General features: G+C 39.4%; 1 long non-coding RNA gene across 1 annotated transcript in view; it reads right to left on the bottom strand.

Annotated features, from left to right (window-relative positions):
- Nucleotides 1-25,202, bottom strand: part of LOC143164533 (uncharacterized) — a 29,018-nt gene that overhangs the window by 3,022 nt on the left and 794 nt on the right. The window contains exons 2-3 of the long non-coding RNA XR_012996090.1: nt 24,244-24,350; nt 950-1,065 (exon numbers count right to left, since the gene is read on the bottom strand). This is a non-coding gene — a long non-coding RNA (uncharacterized LOC143164533). The remainder of the gene's footprint in view (nt 1-949; nt 1,066-24,243; nt 24,351-25,202) is intronic.

The following is a 25,202-nucleotide window of genomic DNA, read 5'->3' as shown; positions in this document are numbered from 1 at the left end:
TACAAAGACATTTTCTACAGATAATACAGCAGATCACACAGTAGTAAGTATGAATCTCAGTAGGAAACTTGTATGCTTTATTTCAAATCTGTCAACATTTTTCATGTATCTCCAAAGAAACTATTCATTGCACTTTCCTCCCCAGAAATCCTCCAAATTAAATATGCTTAATACAGAGAATACATTCTAAAGGACTTAGAATGGAGAAAAATGCAAGTATTAATAAAGTCAGAAAAACACATTAAGTTTTTCATGCATCTCACTACATCTTCTTTCACTTCACTTCATTGATGGTTGGACTTGATGATCTTAGAGGTCTTTTCCAACCTTAATGATTCTATGATTCACATAAAACAGCATGCTAAGCTTAAGGCCATAATCCCAATGGAGGTACATAAACATTTGCGTATCAGTTTGCATTCTGTATGCAGCTCGTATACCTGTAAATGGGCCTGGGAGGCCTCTACTGTCAGTATATAGATTCACAGTTTGCAGCAGCATAAAACATATTAATCAGGTACTACAGACATCATACTCCAATCTAGAAGCCACAGAACTAGCCATGAGGAAACACACATTTCTGTCATCCAGGCATAACTATAAAAGATGAAAGTATCATTCAGCAGTAGGGAAATTCATGATCACAGAACTTAGGACTTCACAGGAGTAAGACCTACACTCTTGAACTCATTGCCAGAAGGATTAAAGCTGACTGTCAGCTTCACTACATTCAGAACAAAATGCAAGAAAGACAGTGAAAATCAAAAACTTAAGCTCCAAATTCTACCCTTTTTAGGGCCAGCTATAATTTTCATGCATCCCAGTCAGCCATATGAAAAGAACCCACAACAATCCCAGGAATGAGAATTTTTCTTTGAATATTCATCAGATGTTTGTCATCATAGCAAGCATCTGTGCTTTCTCTTTAAAGAAACATCTTTTTACTTACAGATATGTCTTCAAAATGTAGGGAAGTTTCCAGATACAAGTGACTTGCAATATAGTGCTGCTACTGTGTTTTGTGACTTGCAGAGTCACTAGTGTTCTGTACCTCAATTTTCCCATCTGTAAAATGAAACAAATAAAAGATACTCTGCTCAGATAGCAGAAGTGTTATTTTGTGAATAACCTGTAATTCAGAACTCTCAAACTCAGAATTCTAAACACAGCTTGAGCTCTTGGACAAGGACTGCAATCTAAATAAAAGAGCACTGGGATATTCTGATTTTTAGCAATGACCAGTCAACCCGCAAATATCATAGCTACCATGCAAGTTTTGTTTAGAAAAATAAGAGTAAAAATCCCCCTTCAGGTATAGGAGCATCATTAAAGACTACCAGCAGTTTACTGGGGAATGATGCACAATATAAATGCAGTTATATCAACTGTTTTAGTTTACTAAACAAATCCTCAAGATTTGTAGTGAATTAACCATAATATTTCTTTATTCTTCGGCTATTTTAACATAAGACTTTTTAAAGCATTTTAGTAACACGTTTCTCTCTGATTATCTATTCTGACTGCCCTATCCATTAGCTCATGCATCTTTCAAGAGGGGTATGCACTAGTCTGTATTTATATTTTACAAAATAAATTGTACTGTGACAGCTGAGACTTGGTGGGAACTGGGAGATTCTCCCTCTCACACAGGCAAGATGCTGTTGATCTCCAGCATCTTGCTTATGTGCAAGGCAGGATCTTCCAGCTTTGAGTGAGATCAGACCTCAGTGCGAGCTGGCAGCAACTGCTTCTCACAGATGCCTCTTCTCAAGATGCCACAGCTCCCAGCTATAAACTCTTGGCCCTCTGCCGACTCTGCTCTGTGCCACTCACAAGGCGCCTGCTTACATGTCATCTTTCATACCTGTGTGGTATGTTAATTATGTAGGTTGTTAATCCCCGCTTTAAGTGCTTCGCAGTGTAAATTATATTTTAAACTTAATTTCCTTGTGACAAAGCAAGTATGATTAGGAGTCTAAAGAGAAGCAGAAATCTCTGGTGTGCTCACTCTTTTACTCTAGGATTTAGCAACCCAGGCTGATCAAACCATCACAGCTCCCTCTCCTGCAACCTTCTCTCCTTTTTCAACATAATACCTTTAATTTAAAGAAGAACCATCCAGAAGAAAACACTTCATTCTCTTCCTATTCCTAATCTGTCCCAGTAACCACAATGCATTTTTTTTCTTGAGGAACCTACAGCTCTATAGGCAACACACAAATGATTTCTGGAACTCTGACAACCAGGAATTTTCAGCTAAGAGATCAGATAAAGTACAAGCTGCCAACAGCTAGGCCGTTTTTCTTTATTTGATCATCACTTTTAGCAGTAACAGCCAATTTGTCACTAAACAAATAAACTACCCATGCATTGAGTTCTGCAGTGACTGAAGCGATGTTCCTAATCCAGAAACCGGGAGTCCTCTGAACTGCAGTATTTTTTCCAGTTGAAACCCTTATTTACATACCTTTTTGTAATTATTATTTTGCACTTTACTTGACTCCTATTACATAAGGAATAGCTCACTGCAGTAGCTGGTCCATGAGTCGTTTAGCTTAATACATTGATTTGGGGTATTTCTTTCTTTCACATATACACATATAACAAATGAGAAGACTTGAGAATGATGATCTCCATTATGCTTTTTCCTATCCTGACAGGCGGCTTCTAGGCAGGTGCCTAACATCTTACAAATAATTCCTTTTCCTTTACCATTTTTAATATTTCCTCTTGCTAATTTTAATTGTTCTTCAATTAAGCACCACAGTCATGCCAGTGATCGCGAGCCCATTCTTAGTATCTGGGACTCGGACTTATTCCGTGCTTCCGTAAATAATCAGTGATACTACTTGCCATCCTGCCAACTACACCAATTTGTCGCAAATCCTGATTTAGGATGCTGCCGACTATGCCAACGTCGCAAAAGAGTGAAATGCACCTCACTCAAAAGAGAGAAGCAGCAATATGTTTTATTGAGGTAAAACAATAATTTGACAGAGTTCAATGAATTTGATGGAATTTAACAAAGTTTAACAGGAGCTTGTCAAGGTTCAGTAAGTTTGATGGCAAGGTTCACCTTATTCATTACTGCATAGAAGAAACATACAAAGGAAAATTTAGTTAGAATGATTCACACAGAGACCGGAGATGCAAAGGGTAAGGAAGACCCTCCTGTTGAGTCATGAGGTTCAGAGTGGACCCCCTTGCTTTCTAAACTCCTTATGGAGCCTAGGTGCGGCTAGGTCTGATCTTAGTCTCAGACTTGGTCAACAGTTTATGTCTAATGGAATTATCTATACAAAGTTTATAATAATTAACATTGAGTAGCTACATGGATTAGTAATGTTTCATTAATATTAATTAATATTAATTCAGCATGCTATCACTTACTTACCAAGCATCTGTCGCGTGTAAGGGATCTCTCCGCCTTGGGCAAGGAAGGATCTTTTAGTCTCAGGTAAGGAATCTCAAACCTTGAGAGGTGTCCCTGCTCAAGGGGAGAGTCACCTGGCATGCAGTCCAGCTGCAATTCACGGAGAGCTCAATTTGGACTTATCCAAAGATCTGCTGTTGGTAAAAAGTCTCTCTGCCTTGAGGAGCTGGAGGTGTCCCAGCTCAAGGGGAGATGACCGCCATGCAGCCATGCTGCCTAGCAGGGAGAGCTCAAAGAAGGCTCACTTAGGCTGTCATATTTATGGAATAAAGTGATTGGCTCATAGTCAAATTACATGTGATGGGAAAGGTATGCACGAGGCTCCTTATACCCACAAATTTCTTTGTTACTTGATAAATGAGTCTTGGAAAAGCCACCCACTATGCATGTCAATTGTATGATCGGTGTTCCAAGCTCATATGCATTGATATTCACTGGGCCACTTGGCTCCTTTTTGGGTTCTCAGAAAACAGACTGGAACAAGAGGAGTTCTTGGCCTGGCCACGGCTCAGGCCTTTACCTCCTTTGGAGCCTGTACCAAACTACTGCTAGTTTGGTTAAGAGGTCGGGTGCACAGTGGAACAAAAATATTTGAAAAGGGCCCAATCTCTTTTTTTTTTTTTTGCCTTAATTTGCACTTACTTTCAGAGAGAGCATAGTATACCAGGATCTTTAAAAAAAGCATCCATCATTGTTATACAGTTTAGTGGATTCATGATGTGAAATGCAACTAAACAGCTCACGCTAAAGCTGACTCAGATGGCTTAGACATACTGAGAACAGTATTTTAAACAGTTTTACAGACTGTGATACAAACACATTTGGATATACATGAGATGTGCTTTTAAAACCTTCTGTTGGCAGCTTTCTTTTAATGGCCATCAGGTTTCTTATTCTTTCAGTTTTCAATAACAACCCTTTAACTATCCAAGGCCACTTATGTTGTGCCAAATAGTTATGCAGATGAGTATGAAAGCAAAATGACAACTTTGCACAGAGAATATAACACGGAAGTTGCAATCACAAGGAATTAATGAGTATTTAAATTGCTGAAAATTATGGCTTCTAACTTAGCTTCATTAAGACAGATATGCACAAAATACATAGGCAATCTTAAGGTTTCTTAAGATTTTTTTTTAATTTTCTTTAGAAATTGGTCAAAATATTTCAAGATTTCTTCAGAGCTGTCATAGACAGAAAGCTAAGCAGCACAAAGACTGAGCACTGGACAGAGTCTTCCATCTTCAGCTTATAGAGTAAGTTCAGTTCAAGTTGCTAGAATCACATGCTTGATTCAATTAAAATTTGCAAAATGCATTTAAGAAAACCCAAACTTTACATACACTGTATTTTTCATGCTTGCTCTATTTCCTGTTGATGAATAATACACATAAAAGGTAAGGTAAAGGCCTGTGATAGGAATGAAATAGCTGGGATTTCCTAGAACAGTATTGATATTTATCAAGATGGATGTCTCTATGACAAAAAATTAAAAAGGTCACCTCAACAAGGTTTCAGTAGGAACACCAAGCCGAAGAACAAGTCTCATTCTGAAGTCATGTTGACATCATTGACTCATAGTGCTGTGTGGAATAAGTACAACCTAAAGCCAAATATGCCAATGGCATTAAAGAGGTGAAGAAAAGGTGCATGTCAAAAGGCAAAGAGCAAAATAAAGTTAGAAAGAAATTGTGTTTAGAAGTGTCATATTGGGAGCTTAAAACAGAAAAAATGATAACTTAAAAAACTTGATAGTTTCCTTTTAAGAAGTACCAAATCTTGTGGTAAAGTTAGATGGTTCTTGGAATGCAATCCATAACTTTTAGTAACAGCCTTCTGCAAAGAATCACAATAAACCTTTGCTGAAGTCTTCTAAGATACCTTCATAAGATGTACAGCAACTCTGAATTCACTTAGATAAGTCATTGTACTGACTCAATTTCTAAATATACTATCAAGATTGTCTAAAAAGGTACAGAATTCTTATCTTTACAATACATCTTGATTGTATTGTCTAGTCTCTTAGCTGAGTATCTCTGAAGAAAAAAAAAAAGGCAAAGGAAATTATGGTTCCCACATTAAAACTAAATAAACATCAACATTTTCAAAGAAGCAGCAGTAGGTAATTGTTAGATGTAGTGTAATGTTGTTTGAACAGGATCTTTCAGAGGCCCACTTTGCTCACTTACCTGGCTATATAAGGCATTATCCACTCCTTGAAAGCAAGTCAGCTATATAAATGAGAGAATCAAGCTCTGTAACCTTACTACTTTTTTCTGAATTTATAACCATACAAAGAACTCTATGTAAGTCTTGGTTCTTACTCTGAATGTTCTGAAAAACTATTACACTTTCTGGCTAGGATTAATGCATAGAAACTCTTAAAACAAATTGTGACATTCCAATAGCAAATCAGAGGTCCAGACAATGCTCTATAGTGCACTAATAGCTATCTCACAATAGCAAATAGAGATCAGATTAAAGAGTTGTAATAATTGCCTTTCAACAATGTCAAAAAGACAGCTATGAAAAATTAACATTTGCACCCAAAAAGAATGAGTGTAAGGTTAAAAAAACTGAACCGGAACTCAGTATCTCTAGACCTATTTAATACTTTTGAATATATTTCCTGTGTGACCTTGGTTAGATGATTTTATCTTTTGCTGTTTCATTTCTCTATGTCAGTTTTGGGCAGAAACTGTCTTCTTTGCGTGTGTCTGAAATTTTAAAAACTGATTAGAAACTAAGTCACACATCCAATTGAAATTAATAGGCGTTTTCTGAGGAAAAAAAAAAATATCAACCTGGAATATGCTTACAAAAACAAGAGCACACAAGCCCAAGTTTTCCTGCATTTCAGACAACTGGATAACTGCATTAGCACAGCATGATGTTCAACCTAGTGTGACTGCCTGGCTTGCATCCAACCAATTCAGAGAGCAGACCAAGGAGCCTAGATGTATTTCTAGCAACCCACATAGTTCTGAAAATCTCCATATGCACTGCTATTACAAAGGGGCTCTCCTATAACTGGATTTCTAGGCACCTCTAACAAAAATTACCCACACATATAATTATAAAAAACAGATATCCTTTGCTTTATCATCTCAGCTACATCACATAGTTTTGTAAATATTTTCCAAAGTTACGGGTTTTATAATTACTAAATTATTTCTCACTAAACCCGGGGTCTGTGCACTGTAATGAATCAATATAAGATCAAGTCATCTTGATGGATCACGTGACAGTAATGTGAATCTTAAGTGCATGAATAGTAGTAACACAGGAAGTCTAGGAAGATGACACTAGGGTTGAACAGGTGCAATAAAAGTTATTTATTGAATAAGCAAGCTTGTTCTTCTTTCCTCTAAGCTTTTTTCTTGAAGTTTACTTGTCAAATGCCAGCCTTTGGAACACCACGCAGGAATGACAGAATGACTTGGAATTGTTTCAGAAGGTATGGATGGTCCTTTCCTAGAGCTACCATCACTGACACTTGGAAGTTTCTGAAACCTGCGAGGAATTTAAGACCCTGTGTAATGACCTGAGACTTCTGCAATGACTTGATCTTGCAATCATTGCATCCTTAATAGTTATCACTAGCTTTCTTGGTCACTTAGCAATTCAGTGTGTGCGAAAGCATGTGTGTGGCATGGGGTGGGTGTGGGGGTGTGTATGTGTATGTGTTTGTGTGTTTCAAAGGAGAATTAGCATGCCAGTGTTATTTTCAAATAGACTTCCAGGCAAATGTCTTCCCCGTAGAGTATCATAACTGAGATGGCTACTTCCGATCCTTGTACTTAAACACACTCAAAATCCAAATATTTATGACTTGCTATTCATGAGGAAGGCCTACAGAATCACTGAAAGATGAGATGCAGAGAAACTACCAGTCTCTCCCCAGATCCTCCTTTGGGCAGATGGGAGTCTTAAAGTAAACAAACAGCAGCTTCTCAGAGCTCTTGTGGTTAGGAGAGGTTGTGGACAAAGCTTACAATGTAGAAGCAATGGCAAAATATAAAAAAAGTAAATGAAAATGATGAAACAAAGAAAATCTATATAAAGTAGCTGCTATCAGTTAAAATGGGAAAGAAATACTCTCCAACTATCCCAATATACAGTAATAGAAAAAGAAAATGGGAAGTAGAAGTATTTCTTAATACTCACTTACATGTGCTTAAATATATCATTACCTCTCTTCCCATATGAGCAACCATCTTTTCTGAACCTGCTCTGGGAGTTAGTAATACCTATTCCCAAAAAATGGATAACCAGAGCAGGAAAGTCAATAAGGAGCAGAATAGGTCACATGCTATAGAAGGGGACTGTAATGATGCTTCAATTATTAATAATTTAATTTAGCATTCAGTTTTTAACATTTCATGAGGATTCATTGTCACATCACCCAACAAAGATGGAAGATGCAAGGCAAGAAGATAAAATGCAAAAAGAAATAGGAGGAGGAAAGAGACAGAAAATAACAATTCTTTTTATTGTTCCAGGCTTATTTAGTTGCTAAACTCAATCCATTTTAGTTTTACTCTTTATGGATCACTTAGCTGAACTTGTAACTAAAAGAGAGAACACTTTAGGAAGACAGTCCCATGACATATCTGGAAACCACTTTTTGAGTTATACAGATTGTGGATTATACAAACCACTATCTTTTTCATATGTGGAGACACTTTTTTAATGTAAGATACCTTTCCAGCTTACATGTGTTTTTATGCATGTACACATAAGGGGCACATACATCTCTTGTTAAAGAGATGTCATACACATATGACCGGTCATACACATATACATACTATGCCAAAGTACAACCCTGAATGTTTTCTTCTGTTGACTGAAATCAGACTCATTGCATGTAATAGCCCACACCACCAAGTACAGCAAGGTATCATATGGAAGTTAGTGTCCCCTTGCCTGCAGAGGATCAATTCTTTCTTATGTTTCTCCAGGAAATTTCCTTACACACAGCTTGTTCTTTCAGGAGTGTATAAGAACTTGAGTGGGGACACTTTTGATACTGCAGAAGAGAGCGGCAACTAAAATTCATTAAGGAAGTCTGCACAGCTTGTAAAGGCCACGCACACAATACCCCATTTTACCTCATTTACTGTGATGTAGAAGAGCCAAACAGTATCCACTAGATCAAAATTCATACAAACTAGACTCTCTGCATGCCAAATAAATGTCATTATGGATCAATCTGTTTATAAGTAATATACTACTGAGTTTTAATAACATTTTGCGTAATTAAGTCTAGACAGATAAAGTCTAGTTCTAGTGAATATAAAGCTATATTTCAGTGGTTCCTCTAGATAATTTTGAAAATGTTAATACTAAAATTGTTTTGTAAGGCTAGCTCTCTATATGCTGCACATTTACCAGGAAGATCATCTTTCGATCTTGAGCTTCCGGTTCTTTTGACTTGATGCACCAGTAGAAATAAGTGAAACGACTTATTTATGTGAATAAACTACATAGGATTCAGCCATTAGCATTTCTAACTCTAAGTATCATTTTCAGACAAACACAACCATGGTAGAGGTTGAAAAACTACTAGAGTGCAAGATATATTTTAATAAAGATGTTAAGACTCACTCAGATGAAGAACTGAAGAATCACCCTAGCCTAAAGAAAAAGAAATGTATATGGTCCTACAACAGTGAATTAAAAAAAGAAAAATCCCAATTATTTAAAAAAAAAAAAAATGCAAAAGTAAGGGCTCATTATTAACAAGCTGAAGATTACTTATTAATAATTTTCCTTGCAAAGAAGAATGTTTTAAAACATATAGCTTCATTCATAAGTAGTACAATTAAAAAGTATACTAATGAATCAATGGTTTGTTGTTCTTATAGATTGGCTAAAAATTGTGGTGTTGCAGAATTACAGTTTGGAGTAGGGAAGCATCCACTGTGTGAAAACACACCAGTACTTAGCAGCTATTTGTTTATTCTCTTGTTCCTAAAGCTGCACAGGAAATTACTACCTGTCTGTGGTAACTGGCAGTTACAAGCAAAAAAAATTAAAGTAAATGTTACCTTACTAAAATGGAAGTAGGCATTTAACAAAACAAATAGAACACAACTACAGCATGTAAGTTACTAAGGATGTTGGGTTTCTTTAAGCAGAACATATAGTATAGGTGACAATGTTTCTGGTAGCTTGTGACAAATGGTACAACCACTTTAAACAGCGATAGAATATGTAATAGATGGTATACAAGTAAATACTGTAGTGGCTTCACAGTCCTGCTCTTTCACATCAACATGATTCCATAGCTGCTCAGGTTAAAAACTGTTGTGGCTTTTAAGTACTGGGCATAGAAATAATTTACATGTGGGAATCTAAAGCTGCAAAACTTTGTTACATTGCATTTGCCCTGTGCCATTTTCACAGGCACTAACACCACTGGAGGCTTGACTGTCTTCAACACTGCCAAAATTGATATACCAGACTTCAAGTAGGTTTAAATATTTATATCTAGAACTGCTATTTTCAGGCTCTGCACAGATTTAACTACATTTAGTTTTAACTCTGGTAATTTCTGTGCACACTTTAAACTCAAGTATGCCAGATGTTTAAATGCCACAGAGGATTATTATTACTTATTTAGTTATACAGATCCATTCCTTATGTATGCAGATGCCTAACAAGAAAGTAGAGAAAAGACACCTTCCAGAGGGGGTAACACCTCCTTCTGATGAGACTTGTAGCAAGAGACATGCCAATTCCGAGTTCTCGATATGACTGACTGACTCATTTCACAAACTTCTGTCTGCATTCTCAGCAGTGAACATATAAATTAAAAATGTTCAGGTTTTCACAGACTAAACTTATGTAACCATGTTCTAAAATGTTGGCCTTGCTTCTAATGTTTGCAAAAGGAATAAAAATATTTAAGGGAACTATACTGTAAAGTGTTGGTTTTTATATAAAGGTAAAAATACAGAACTATTAGCAAAACCCCCCAAACAAGGTGATAAAACAAGAAAATGATAGCAAAAAACACTATTCATACAGCATTGAAAAGGGATCATGCACAGATTAATCACAAAGTTTAAATGTGAGTATAAACATGAACTTATTCCTATATTCCCTTGCAGAACCGCTTCACCGCTCTGCAGGCGGAAGGGGAAAGTCCTGTCACACCAGGAGAAGCGCTGGAGCTGAGTAATGCAGCCCCATCTGCCCCACGTGTAACAACCAGCGCAACTAAGAAAAGGCGACAGGTGATAGCAGTAGGCAACTCTCTTCTGAGAGGCACGGAGGCACCTATTTGCCGACTGGACACACTCTCTAGAGAGGTGTGCTGCTTACCGGGGGCTCACATCAGGGATGTCACCGAGAGGCTACCAAGCCTCGTACAGTCCACTGACTATTATCCACTGCTGCTGTTTCACGTGGGCACCAGTGACACAGCCAGGAGCAGTCTGAGGACTATCATAGAATCATAGAATCATTGAGGTTGGAAAAGACCTCTAAGATCATCGAGTCCAACCGTCAACCCAACACCACCATGCCCACTAAACCATGTCCCTAAGCGCCTCATCTACACGTCTTTTAAATACCTCCAGGGATGGGAACTCAACCACTTCCCTCGGCAGCCTGTTCCAATGTTTAACCACCCTTTCAGTAAAGAAATTTTTCCTCACGTCCAATCTAAACCTCCCCTGGCACAACTTGAGGCCATTTCCTCTCGTCCTATCGCTTGTTACTTCGGAGAAAAGACCAACACCCACCTCGCTACAACCTCCTTTCAGGTAGTTGTAGAGAGCGATGAGGTCTCCCCTCAGCCTCCTTCTCTCCAGGCTAAACAGTCCCAGTTCCCTCAGCCGCTCCTCATAAGCCTTGTTCTCCAGACCCTTCACCAGCCTCGTTGCCCTTCTCTGGACACGCTCTAACACCTCAATGTCCTTCTTGTAGTGAGGGGCCCAAAACTGAACACAGTATTCGAGGTGCGGCCTCACCAGGGCCGAGTACAGGGGCACGATCACTTCCCTACTCCTGCTGGCCACACTCTTTCTGATACAGGCCAGGATGCCATTGGCCTTCTTGGCCGCCTGGGCACACTGCCGGCTCATGTTCAGCCGGCTGTCGACCAACACCCCCAGGTCCTTCTCTGCTGGGCAGCTTTCCAGCCACTCTTCCCCAAGCCTGTAGCGCTGCATGGGGTTGTTGTGGCCAAAGTGCAGGACCCGGCACTTGGCCTTGTTGAACCTCATACAGTTGGCCTGGGCCCATCGATCCAGCCTGTCCAGGTCCCTCTGCAGAGCCTTCCTACCCTCGAGCAGATCAACACTCCCGCCCAGCTTGGTGTCGTCTGCAAACTTACTGAGGGTGCACTCAATCCCCTCATCCAGATCATTGATAAAGATATTAAACAAGACCAAGAAGGACTTAATCAAGAAGGACTACAGAGCCCTGGAAGCCCCGGTAAGGGACTCAGGAGCGCAGGTAGTTTTTTCATCAATCCTGCCGGTCAAAGGGAAGGGGTTTGAAAGGGCCAGTCGTATCTGGCGAGTAAACAAATGGCTACAGGACTGGTGCACAGCCAGGGGTTCGGCTACTTAAACCATGGGACTCACTTTGAGAAACCCAGTCTACTGGGGGCTGACAGGGTCCATCTGTCAGAGCAGGGGAAGAGCATCTTCGGCCATAGGCTTGCCAAGCTGGTGAAGAGGGCTTTAAACTAGAGATGCCAGGGGAGGGGAACCTCAATCCATCCCACTCCTACCAGTTTGATGCCAGGGCCAGCAATAGATGCCCAGAGCCTGGAGAAGGAACACAGGTCAGCAGGAGAGCGCCTGAAGAGCAGCACAAAGGAACTCCAGCCAGTAAGACAGCTTCATCGGGAGCCCAACTTAAATGCCTCTATGCAAAGGCAGGTAGCATGGGGAATAAGCAAGAGGAGTTAGAGACGTGCGCATGCCTGCAGGGCTACGACCTTATTGGCATCACGGAGACGTGGTGGGATGGCTCCTGCGACTGGAGTGTTGGGATGGAGGGATACAGGCTCTTTAGGAAGGACAGGCAGGGGAGACGAGGAGGGGGTGTCGCCCTCTATGACAATGACCAGCTGGAGTGCATGGAGCTCTGCCTGGGGATGGATGAGGAGCCGACCGAGAGCTTGTGGGTCAGAATTAAAGGGAAGGCAGGGACAGGTGACATGACAGTGAGGGTCTGCTACAGGCCACCTGACCAGGAAGACCAAGTGGATGAGGCCCTCTATAGACAGATAGGAACAGTCTCATGCTCACAAGTCCTGGTCCTCATGGGGGACTTCAACCACCCCAACATCTGTTGGAGGGACAACACAGCAGGGCATAAGCAATCCGGGAGGTTCCTGGGATGCATCGATGATCACTTCCTTCTCCAAGTGGTAGAGGAGCCAACGAGGACAGGTGCTATGCTGGACCTTGTTCTCACCAACAAGGAGGGGCTGGTGGGGAATGTGAAGCTCAAGGGCAGCCTGGGCTGCAGTGACCACGAAATGGTGGAGTTCAAGATCCTTAGGGCACCGAGGAGGGCGCACAGCAAGCTCACTATCCTGGACTTCAGGAGAGCAGGCTTTGGCCTCTTCAGGGATCTGCTTGGTAGAGTGCCATGGGACAAAGCCCCGGAGGGAAGAGGGGCCCAAGAAAGCTGGGTAATATTCAAGGATCACCTCCTTCAAGCTCAGGAGCGATGCATCCCAACAAAGAGGAAGTCAGGCAAAAACGCCAGGAGGCCTGCACGGATGAACAAGGAGCTCCTGGGCAAACTCAAACACAAAAAGGAAGCCTACAGAGGGTGGAAGCAAGGACAGGGAGCCTGGGAGGAATACAGAGAAATTGTCCGAGCAGCCAGGGATCAGGTTAGGAAAGCTAAAGCCCTGATAGAATTAAATCTGGCCAGGGACGTCAAGGGCAACAAGAAAAGATTCTGTAGGTACGTCGGGGATAAAAGGAAGACAAGGGAAAATGTGGCCCCTCTCCGGAACGAAATGGGAGACCTGGTTACCTGGGACACAGAGAAGGCTGAGGTACTCAATGACATTTTTGCCTCGGTCTTCACCAGCAAGTGCTCGAGCCTCACTGCCCAAGCCGCAGAAGGCAAAGGCGGGGACTGGGAGAATGAAGAGCCACCCACTGTGGGAGAACATCAGGTTCGAGACCATCTAAGGCACCTGAAGGTGCACAAGTCCATGGGACCCGATGAGATCCATCCGCAGGTCCTGAAGGAACTGGCGGATGAAGTTGCTAAGCCACTATCCATCGTGTTTGAGAAGTCGTGGCAGCCTGGTGAAGTTCCCACTGACTGGAAAAGGGGAAACATAACCCCCATTTTTAAAAAGGGAAAAAAGGAAGACCCGGGGAACTACAGGCCAGTCAGGTCTCACCTCTGTGCCTGGGAAGATCATGGAACAGATCCTCCTGGAAGCTATGCTAAGGCACATGGAGGACGGGGAGGTGATTCGAGACAGCCAGCATGGCTTCACCAAGGGCAAGTCCTGCCTGACCAACCTAGTGGCCTTCTATGATGGAGTGACTGCATCAGTGGACACGGGAAGGGCTACAGACATCGTCTATCTGGACCTCTGTAAGGCCTTTGACACGGTCCCCCACAACATCCTTCTCTCTAAACTGGAGAGACATGGATTTGATGGGTAGACTGTCCGGTGGGTGAGGAATTGGTTAGATGGTCACATCCAGAGGGTAGTGGTCAACGGCTCAATGTCCAGATGGAGGTTGGTGACGAGTGGCGTCCCGCAGGGGTCTGGTATTGGGATCGATACTGTTTAATATCTTCATCAATGACATAGACAGTGGGATGGAGTGCACCCTCAGCAAGTTTGCAGGTGACACCAAGCTGAGTGGTGCGGTCGACACGCCAGAGGGATGGGATGCCATCCAGAGGGACCTGGACAAGCTCGAGAAGTGGGCCCATGTGAACCTCATGAGGTTTAACAAGGCCAAGTGCAAGGTCCTGCACCTGGGTCAGGGCAACCCCCAGTATCAATACAGGCTGGGGGATGAAGGGATTGAGAACAGCCCCGCTGAGAAGGACTTGGGGGTACTGGTGGAGGAAAAGCTGGACATGAGCCAGCAATGTGCTCTCGCAGCCCAGAAGGCCAATATCGTATCCTGGGCTGCATCCAAAGAAGCGTGGCCAGCAGGGCGAGGGAGGGGATTCTGCCCCTCTACTCTGCTCTGGTGAGACCCCACCTGCAGTACTGCGTCCAGCTCTGGAGCCCTCAGCATAAGAAAGACACGGACCTGTTGGAGCAGGTCCAGAAGAGGGCCACAAAAATGATCAAGGGGATGGAACACCTCTCCTATGAAGAAAGGCTGAGAGAGTTGGGGTTGTTCAGCCTGGAGAAGAGAAGGCTTCGGGGAGACCTTATTGCAGCCTATCAGTACTTAAAGGGGGCTTATAAAAAAGATGGCGGCAAACTTTTTAGCAGGGCCTGTTGCGACCAGACAAGGGGGAATGGCTTTAAACTAAAGGGGGATAGATTTAGACTAGATATAAGGAAGAAATTTTTTACACTGAGGGTGGTGAAACACTGGCACAGGTTGTCCAGAGAGGTGGTGGATGCCCCATCCCTGGAAACATTAGTTGAAGATGTCCCTGCCCACAGCAGGGGGGGTTGGACTAGATGACCTTTAAAGGTCCCTTCCAACCCAAACTATTCTATGATTCTATGATAATAGCAAACTTAATAAACTTAGCTTGAAAAAAAAAAAAAAGCCTAACATTCAAAAGAAACATGAACTTTAAGAAATGACAGGATAATGTAACAAAATGAAAAAAATAAGAAATTAAATAAAAGAAGCAGAGATCCTGAACTTACTACTACTGCAGCACTTGAGTTTTTGTAACTTTGAGTTACATTTTATAGAAACCCTATGAACTAACATCACAGGGCACTACAGGCACTAGGGTTCTGAACACCCTCAAGTTAGTACCAAAGCTTGAATTCTCTGTTAGAAAAAGAACAGGTTGACCAGCCCGTTCCAGATTTATCATTTCTGCCACGCAGCCCTGACTTCCTCTTTCTTTACAAATAAATGTACTCCTAATCTTGCATACTGTTACTTCTGTCATTAGTATCTGGCCAGCAACTAGACAAAAAAGTTGGCAGTCCATTGGAATGACACCATACAAGCATATATTAAACATAGAATATTTGTACCACACCGGTCAATCTAAAAGACTATCTTCTGCTTTTAGGACTTTCTCCAAATCCATGAACTGGAACCATAATAAATATTTGGAAAGAAATGATGTCTCAGCAATGCATTTCTGATCAACAGAATACTGATCCATAGCACCAAGTGACACAATTTAGCTCCACAAGAATATTGTCTTTCCAGAAATGAATTTCAACTCACAAGATCAATGCTATATTAAAATGGAAGAAAGTAACTTTGTAAGACTTTGCTTTGCTAAGCAATCACATAAATCAGGTCTGTTTGAGAAAGCCCCTTAGATGAGCAATAAAGCAATGTGCTCTTAGAAAAGGAACTAGAATTTGCTACTAAACAAGCATTCTCTCTGTCTCTGACAAAAAGAGCCTAGATACAACGAAGAGCCAACACTATTTCACTGTTGTGAAGCTGGACTGTTTTTCGAAAGTGTAACTAGACAATGAGGGCCTATTAAAAATGCCAAAAGTGTGCGCGCATGTGTGTGTGAATAGACCTTAAACTACACACTGCTTATGGGACATCATCAGTTTGGTACTCTCAGATACAGTAGATACAGGTTGCATTTATATTGGTGTTTTAGTTCAGATCAGGAACTTCTGAAGCAAATGATTGTAAGGTGTGAAACAGTCCCCAAGGGATCAGATCAGAGATAGTCTGATCCCCTACATACAAATCCTGAGAATACCAGGTTCTCAGCACCAGCTCTGCACCCTGGTAAATTCTAATGTAGACACAGGCATGAAGAATCAGTCTAGCAAATGAAGAAAACCAGGAAAAAAATATGTGGAAAAATAGTGTTCTAGAGTTTTGTTAATAGCACTTCAAATCTGCAACTCTTAGCAAATAGATGACAGCTACAACTGTGCAGATATTAAAATCAAGAACAATCTTTTCACCAGCAATGACAGACTTAGGAGCAGTACAATTCGTAATTATTTCATTATTTGATGCTTACTGTCATTTCTAAGTCATATTTTTATATGGCAAAAATAATCTGCCTGCCTGATGAACCTTCTTTTATGTTCAGTTAGGCTGTGATAAGTCTCCAAGACAAGTGTTCTAGGACAGAGTTCTAATCTCACTATGATTCCTGCATTAACTCCAACAAAAATGGTTTTTATTTATTCTAAAAGTCATTAAAAAACAGAATCATGCTCCAAATAGAAGACTGCAAAAACTCGTCATAATATCAACTTTTCTTTAGACACCATCACATACAGAGATAATAATAATCCCATCACCCTTTTTATTATGTGAAAATTCTCAAATAACCTGTAGGACTGGGCAGTGGGTATCATGTTGCCTTTCAGCTTAAGCTCTACTGTCAATAAAACACTAACTGCAAAAGATTCAGAACTCCTCTTTATCCAAAACATCTGCTCCTATTTTGCTGTCAGATATCTCAGAAGACATAAGGCTTCTTCCACCTATAACAAAACTATGGGCTAGGACTAGCTTTTCTCTTTTTTCCTCATCATTAAATCTCTGTTGCCCTCTATTCCAAAGAATAACTGGTATGCTTTCTTGATGTTGAATATGAATACAAAACACGTACCTAATGATCATACAATGTAGTCCTCCCATAAAAAGTTAATTATGTGGCTTTTCAGACCATCAGATTAAATTCTTTTTGCTTAATCTTAGCATGCTTGAGAAGCAGGACTTCCATTTACCCCACAAGTATTTGTACTTAGGGGCTAAAGAAACAATGCATGAGGTGCAGAAGAATTGGTAGTACTGGCAGTAAAGCAGGACTAGGATTGGAGCTGGGAGTAGGAAACTGAGTTAGATCTAAATGAAGCTTGTAGTAACATGAAGCTCTATACAGAAAACAGTAGTTCTTTGTTACCCAAATAAGCACAAGTGTGCCATAGTCTATTGCATTGCACAAAGTGTCAGTGTCCTCCCTCCCTTTAATGCAAAGGAATTAAATTATCTACATGAGATACTTCCAAGTTGATTTTCAAGTAAATAATAGTTCATACTACTAAAATAATTTGTTGTCCATGTTCTAATAATTACTATTTCTGACCTAGTATGGAAACAGTGTTGTCTCCGAGAAACAGTACAAGTGGTTTAAAAGCAGGGCGACCAAGTAGTGTTTGAAAATGGGTTTGCATCGCTCAGCAGATACATCTGTAGTTGTAAGTACTCGCCCTGAAGTCTACAGGAGCTGTTCTGTGGGTCATGGTGCCACCTAGGGGAAAGCCGGAAAAGACTGGGAAACGTAGGTACTGAGAAGACAGCAACAATAAATGAACAAAACTCAAAATTTGGGCCAGCTCACCTAATTATAAGAAATGAAGAATGCATATTAAACTTCGAAGAGGGAAAAAAAAAAAGTCTCTTATTTAAAAGCTCAGCTGTGTGTTGAGCTCTATTTTCGTGATAGGATACAAGGATACAAGGTATTTTATAGAGTTTTATTTACAACGAAGGGGATATAAGCCTTCAATTCAAAACTACTTTGATAATTAAGATGTGTTCAGATTTTGAACAAAATCAGCCTATATTTTATTTTAATTTCTGCTTGCTGATGTATTAGAAATGAGGTTCATTTGACATCTTGATTAATGATTAAAATAAAATATGGAGTACTCCAGTGTACATTTAGATTAACACTGTAGAAATAACTGATAGTATACTGCTTTATCTTTGACAGTATGCCTAAGAAAAGGTAACACTTCATCTAAGTAGACGTGCATGATGAAAATATACTGTATTTGCTAATGGGGACAATAGGGAAGTGGAAATCAAGACACCTGACAATTAAGAGAGCATTTAAGTCCAATATATATGAAAAATTCCTGAAAACAAAAGAAAATGCAGAGAAAGTATGAGATGGTGTACTTTAAAATATGACCTAAAAATTCAATACATACATATAAGGAAAAAAACACATATAAAAACAACCACCACAAACAGATAAAATGGTTATTACTGCAGTGAAACCCACAAAACTCACTAAAGTAATATACACACATGTGCTTATTAGAAAGAGCAAGTCAGAAGTTAACTATCTATTTTTAAATCTTATGTAGAATGCTAAAAACAGTTCTAACCATCGCACAGCAAAAATCAGTTCTAGATTTGGCTTTTATACATTTTTCTAATCATCATGATCATAAACATGCACATCAAGTCTATACAGGCATCTATATGCACATCTGTTTTATAAGTTTCCATTTTATCGCAAATATTTTTAGACAGTAAAATAGAAAAACAACCTGTATCAGCTAGAAGCAACATCTTTCCTAAATTATTTAATAACGTCCTTCCCAGTAATATAACAACCCATTTATTGGTGCCTTCTCTAACACAGCCTATATTGACACCAATATTCCAAAACCAAACCAAACCAACCAAACAAACAAAAAATCACCCAAACAAAAAAAAAAACTCCCACCAAAAAACCCCAACCAAAAAAGCCAAGAAGAAACAGAACTGGACTGACCCCTGATGTGGAGGCACATCTCTCAGAGAAGATAGCATTTGCTAGTTAGTTTGCTAGTTTGAATTCAGAGAGGAAAACTGCATGTTCCATTTTTATTAGTGTTTTATCAATAGCCAGAAAGTAATGTTTTAGTTACAAAAGAACATACATGACCAGTTTGAAAATGCATTTGCTTCTGCACATGAATTCTTTTTCTTGTAGTTCTTGCCAGGAATATCTTTTGTGATTAATTCAAAATGGTGAGGCAATTCATTTTCTCCTCTTTCTTTAAGTGTCTCCTGATAAGACAAAATCCAAAGGTACTTAGCCAAACACAGCAGAAATTGTTGAATTCCTAAGCATTGTAAGTGTCATATAAGGCAGATGTTACTAAGGAAACAAAGGAAGTCATTCATATTTTAGCTGCCACAGGTAGTGCAAACTTTCCATCTATTAGAAATAGCTCTAAATGATCTTTCAAAACTTCCAGTAACACCTTGCATCTGAAAACAGCTTAAAAACTGAAATAATTATAAAGCTGGATCGGCAGCATCAATCAGATGAAGTAAGGATACCTACTCCCTTTATAGCAGGAGTGCAGAAAAAAGTTTTCAGCATTTTAGAGGGTGTGAACCCTGGTTGTGGACACATGGCCATACAAAGGTGTTGATCAGTCTTATCTTTAAAAATGTTTTATGCAGCCACATACTGCATTCAGAGTTGCCTGAGGATTGGACATAACAATCAGCAGGGGAAGGAGAGCTCATTACTACGAGCTCTCCTTCCCCTGCAGATTACCTCAGCATGAAGCCACGTATCTCAACCAAAAAAAGATTGCTATGGAGAGCTACACAAGATGTTTCTAAATCAGCTAGCTTGGTGTTCAGCCTATAGTTACAACCTTCTTTTAACCTTCAGAAAAGCAGGAGGACCAGGATGGCCTCTGAATATTAGCAACCTTAAAGTTTAGAAATAAATCACTAAGCAGATAAAACTCACCTGCAGACCTGGCCTGTCCCATGCTCACACAACTGATGCCCAGTTCAAACACATGGAAAGTTCAGCAGCAAGACCTGATGTAAAAGGGACAAGGCAGGACATTGCACATGGTGGTGGTGGTGGTGGAGTTAGGGGTGTCTAGCACATTGTATAGTACTGAGAAGAACCTTTCATTCAAAAAAAAGTGCACAGAGTGGTACCTTATATACATATTTAGCTGCTTTAAATAACACAGAAAAATAAGCATAGCTGCAGGAAGCAAAGACATTTGCCTATCAGAAATCTTTGGGCCCCACTTACATAAGGGCTCCAAATTATAACATCAGTGTTTGGAAAACTTTTTAATCAGAACGTAATATTCTGGAGAGAAATAACAATGTTTGCCTCCTTGTCCCAGACAAGTAAGAAAATCAGGCATTTGTGGCAGCTTTTAAGGACTAAGGGTGCCATAAAGTCAGAGACTGGAATGCAACATGAGTATCACCGAAATGATGTTCTAAGTACACAGAGACTCACCTAGGTATTACATATGTCCTATTTTTTTCTGAGATAAATTATCATCCAGTCAAAAAGCCCAGTAATTTGCAATGAAATGGCTGAAAAAACCCTCATCTACGATGGAAACTTCGGAGTTCAACTCCCATGTTAATAAGAATAAGATCCCTGGTGCTACTTTGCATCACATCTAGTCAGTCTGAGCACATGTGAGCTGCTGGCTCCTTCTTCCGCTGCAGACCTTGCAAAGCTATATAAGCAGTGTGCGCAGCTTCTGGTGCGTCCTCAGTAGGAATGTGACTAAACACATGTCCCTTTGCCAAAAATTCATATGTGTATACTCCAAAAAAGTTAAGGTCTCCCATAGCCAAAGGAAGATCTGAAAAGAGTTTTTGAAGTTTCCACCTAGGCTGCAACTATGTGACTAGAAGTTGTTTTAAATGTTAATTTGTCTGACCCCAGAAATGGATCCTTCTTAAATCTCTCTCTCACAATTCATCTTTGTTCAGCTTACATGTTTCCAGATCACCCAAAGCACTTTCTAAAAAGATGCGCATACAGGTATTTTCTGAAGCCATTTATTCTGTCCTTATTCAAGTGTTTTAAGTGAGAAGGCACTCAACTGCTTGAACAGAAGAAAGCAAACAGAAAAATACACCTAGCTCAGTCAAAGCACATTAGATTTATTTTTAATTTCTGGCAATGTGCTGGAAAGTTTCCTTGCACTCTTTGTCCAGTAAGTGTATTTGTTCTGTACAAAAGAAACAATGCTTTTTAATTTGCTTTATGGAGCTAATTCTAAGTCAAGGCTTTCTTACATCACAGCAACACGCTTGATTTTCAAATGACACTACCTCCGTTAATATTGATAAACAAAGGACAAAGTTTTCCAGTGAATTTTTTTCTGTACAGAAACCGTGATACGGAGAAGAAGTTACATTCATTAAACCAGAAAAAACTTCTAGTATATTAGCTACTACATACCACTATACAGTTACTATGACATACCATTACGAAAGGCAGTATGTTTGACTGCAAACAAATACTAGAGGCTGATGCTCACACTCTACCTTATGCTTTCATGTTGGGTATTTCAAAAAGAACAGTGCATATGTTCTTATAGAAAAGATCTGTTGCATACACAAGATCTGTTATGAAAACATACTGAAACCTGCATAAGAGAAAACTTAGTATGTATGCATTTTATTCTTGAATAGCACTCTGAAATACAATGGCATTTTTACCAAGCTATCCATGCTGAGAAACCTCATTAAAATATTTCTCAGACACAGGAAAACTCTGCTGTAAGTAACCAACAAACTATGACTACTGATTATTTAGAATGCCAAGACTTTTGACAAGGATAGCAGTGTCAGCGATGTGTTACAAACCAGAAATGTACACTACTCACGGGGGGTGGGGGAGCGGGGTTTAAAAAAAAAAAAAAAAAAAAAAAAAAAAAGAAGAGGGAACCACAGATTCACATTTTCAGAGAATTGTTCAGAAAACACAGTGTTGCAATAAATCTGGAAATAAGAGAATAATCTAAAGAAACTGGAGACATGTTTACTAAAACACTTAAGACAGTCATCATTTCTCACAATATATGCAAAGAAATATAGAACAGCATGGTAAAATGTAGAGTATTTTAGTTCATCCAAAAATTAGAAGTTCTTTATTTGGGTATAAGAATAATATGAAGCTGGTTTTCCAGCATGTACTGAGGCTTCGTAAACTACAATATTAGAATGAGAGACAGTGTAAAATTAAGGGAAAGGGGGCAAAATGTAGAAGGTTAGTAGAAGTCCTTAAGATGGAATTGCTCCCAAAAGAATACAGAATCGCAGCATCACACTTCACACTGTTTGATGTTCTAAATGCAGGAAAATGCAATGGATGTTCATATGTCAACGTATCCCAGCTTCTCATGAATGTCAATTATTAAATAGTGACCACTCAATACAAATAATTGTATTGCATTGTATTGTATTTCACGGGTTATTAACAGCCGAAATGTCAGTTTTGACCTCTAATATCCTGGAACAAACTGCACCGTATCTTTACCCACTTCTGAAATGAACTGTATCTGGTCAAGTACCTTGACCTGATTTTGACCCAAGATATCCCAGCACCTATCGCTGTGTAAAATCATGTAAAATCAGCTACTAAGCGAATCTGACAAGAAACACAGCAATGCTTGCCTATCTAGATGAGATCAGACCTGAGTCCTTATAAATGATGTACTAGGCATTGTTTTAGCTCCACAGAAAACAGTAACACATTCTGTAATTGGAATTACGCAGTCTTTATTCCATCAAAATTAAAATTAGGGATATGCTAAGGAAAGCTAATTTAGAGACACTGAAATGAAGTATACTTTACAGAAGTATAGACCAAACTTGCAGAATTTCCTGTTGTTGAGATTATCATCATGTGAGGTACTGTGCCAAGATTAGATAATTTGGGATTGGTGTTAGCATGTGAAAGCCATGGTGACCAAAAAACAATTGCGTGCATCTAAGATGTCAAGCATAAACTGATCATCTGCTAAGATCAGAATGAATTTTCTTTTTCATATTCACTGCTATATACTTCAAATCATTATCTTATATCCTGAGGAAACCTACTAAAGTCAGTTTACCACTCGTCACGCAAAAGGCTGAACACATACACAGAATTTGATAATTTCAGGGCCTTATTTAGGTGCTCCTATAAATTGTTTTTAAGTCTTCCAGTGAATGTCACAATATATCGGACGAGGTTTCTACAAACCAAGTAAGCTAGTTTTCTGACAGGAGATTTTCAACATAATATTTATTCACCGTTGGTAGTAGCACACAAAAGTCTTGTGTCTTGTGCTATTTACATTTTATTTAGAACTGTTACACTTGAGATTTTAAGTACCTTGGAGATTTTTGCTTAAATCAAGGGAAAAAAAACATATTTTATTTGTGTGATAAAACACGATACAAATCCTGCTATAAATTATATGAGCATAAAACAAAGCTAACACTTACTTATACAACATGAAAAAGTTTTGGCCTATATTTTCTCCAAAATAAGTAACCCTCACATAAAGTGTAATCATGCAGTGGAAAAATACCAAAAGCAAATACCAAAAAAAGCATGAAAGCTCATTACATACTTGCAACTCTAAACAGATTCAACAGGTTCTTCAACTAACCATGCACATCTAGTAAGATGGAAATAGCTTAAAGCCAAAGAACATCTAAAATAATAACCCTGTAAAAACTGCAATGACCTTAAATTCACGTCATCTATTAATTTCTCTTGTTATTATGGCATTGCATAAAGGACTGAAATGACTCCATCTGGAACATTTCGAACAAGATATTGGAAATATCCAGGGGGAAAAAGGATAAAGAGAACAGTAGGAATTTCAGAAAATGCTAATAAGAAAAAATAGGTCTCAACAGTTAAAGTCTATCAGCCATAAAATACTTTAGAATACACAACATTCGCTGAAGGTATATTTGAAGTATACACAAAAAACAGCTATCATAAAAGCTATCTGAAGTGCTTATCATCAGAAAAGAATCATCTAACCATGCTGTCCAGTGCAGTTACAGAATACTAAGGTAACAGGCAAAGTTTTACCTATAAATACCTGTTATTCACAAAGTCATAGACCTGGACAAAAAAAATCTCTTTAATCTTACCTTTTGCTGTATGATGTTCCTCTGCCTTTCTTAAGTAAAGGAAAAGCCCATCTCTCTCTCTCAGTGGCATTCTGGCAGATCACTTTTCTCGTTCCACCTCTGAGTTCCTGCAATTGTTAAAATAATTTTGAGATTTCTCATGGTTTAAAAATGTCATTCAATAGAGCATAGGAGAAATTCTGAGTCACTGAAACCAGTATTCAAAAAATCAGGATTTGATATTGGTGATCGCTTTCCTTCCCCTTTGTCAATATTACTGATTTTTCTCTTCCATCTCTCCCAGTTTTCCTCCTTTGTTCTCTTGCCTGTCTATCCTTACTTCTACTGCAAACTCATTCCTTTTTGTGAATGTTCTCTCCTCCTTTCTCTCCTCCCTGCTTTCTTTCTCTATGATGCTGCATGCATGGAAAAACTCCCCAAATACTTCTCATATTTATAACCCTCAACTGATAGATGTTGCTCTACAGGAAAGATGACTCTCCTGTGATTTCTATTTCCATACAGATGCATCTGCATTTTTTATCTTCTATACCTGCAGAAATTCAGGCAGGATCTCAACTGTTCAACTTGCTGCATCAGTAACCATTTTCACAGCCTCTCACTATTCAGCATTAGGGTCTGCCTTAATAAGGTCACTTTATTTGTCTCTGTTGGAAATGAACTCTGTTAAAACACGTGTTCACCAACATAAAATATGTATTGGTTATCCCATTGAAACTGAACAAATATGGTGGGTCCATACGTCTATTTTAACCCTCTTCTTTTCCAAATTATCCTTTATTGTGAGGTCTCTGATTTTTATTGTGTTCACTAGACCTTCACATATTGCTCCCTGTTGCAAGGGATAGCCTACCAGGGATCACAACAAGACTAGCACAGCTAAAACCTCTGTTGTCAAACAGTAACTGTGTTGTTCAAAATATTTGTATTAGAAAGGTAAGTCATTGATGCAAAACATA

This window comes from Aptenodytes patagonicus, chromosome 9, assembly GCF_965638725.1.
Source record: "Aptenodytes patagonicus chromosome 9, bAptPat1.pri.cur, whole genome shotgun sequence".
Lineage (NCBI taxonomy): Eukaryota > Metazoa > Chordata > Aves > Sphenisciformes > Spheniscidae > Aptenodytes > Aptenodytes patagonicus.
The sequence above is the reverse complement of the archived record's forward strand: the minus strand, read 5'-3'. Positions and strand labels throughout refer to the sequence as shown.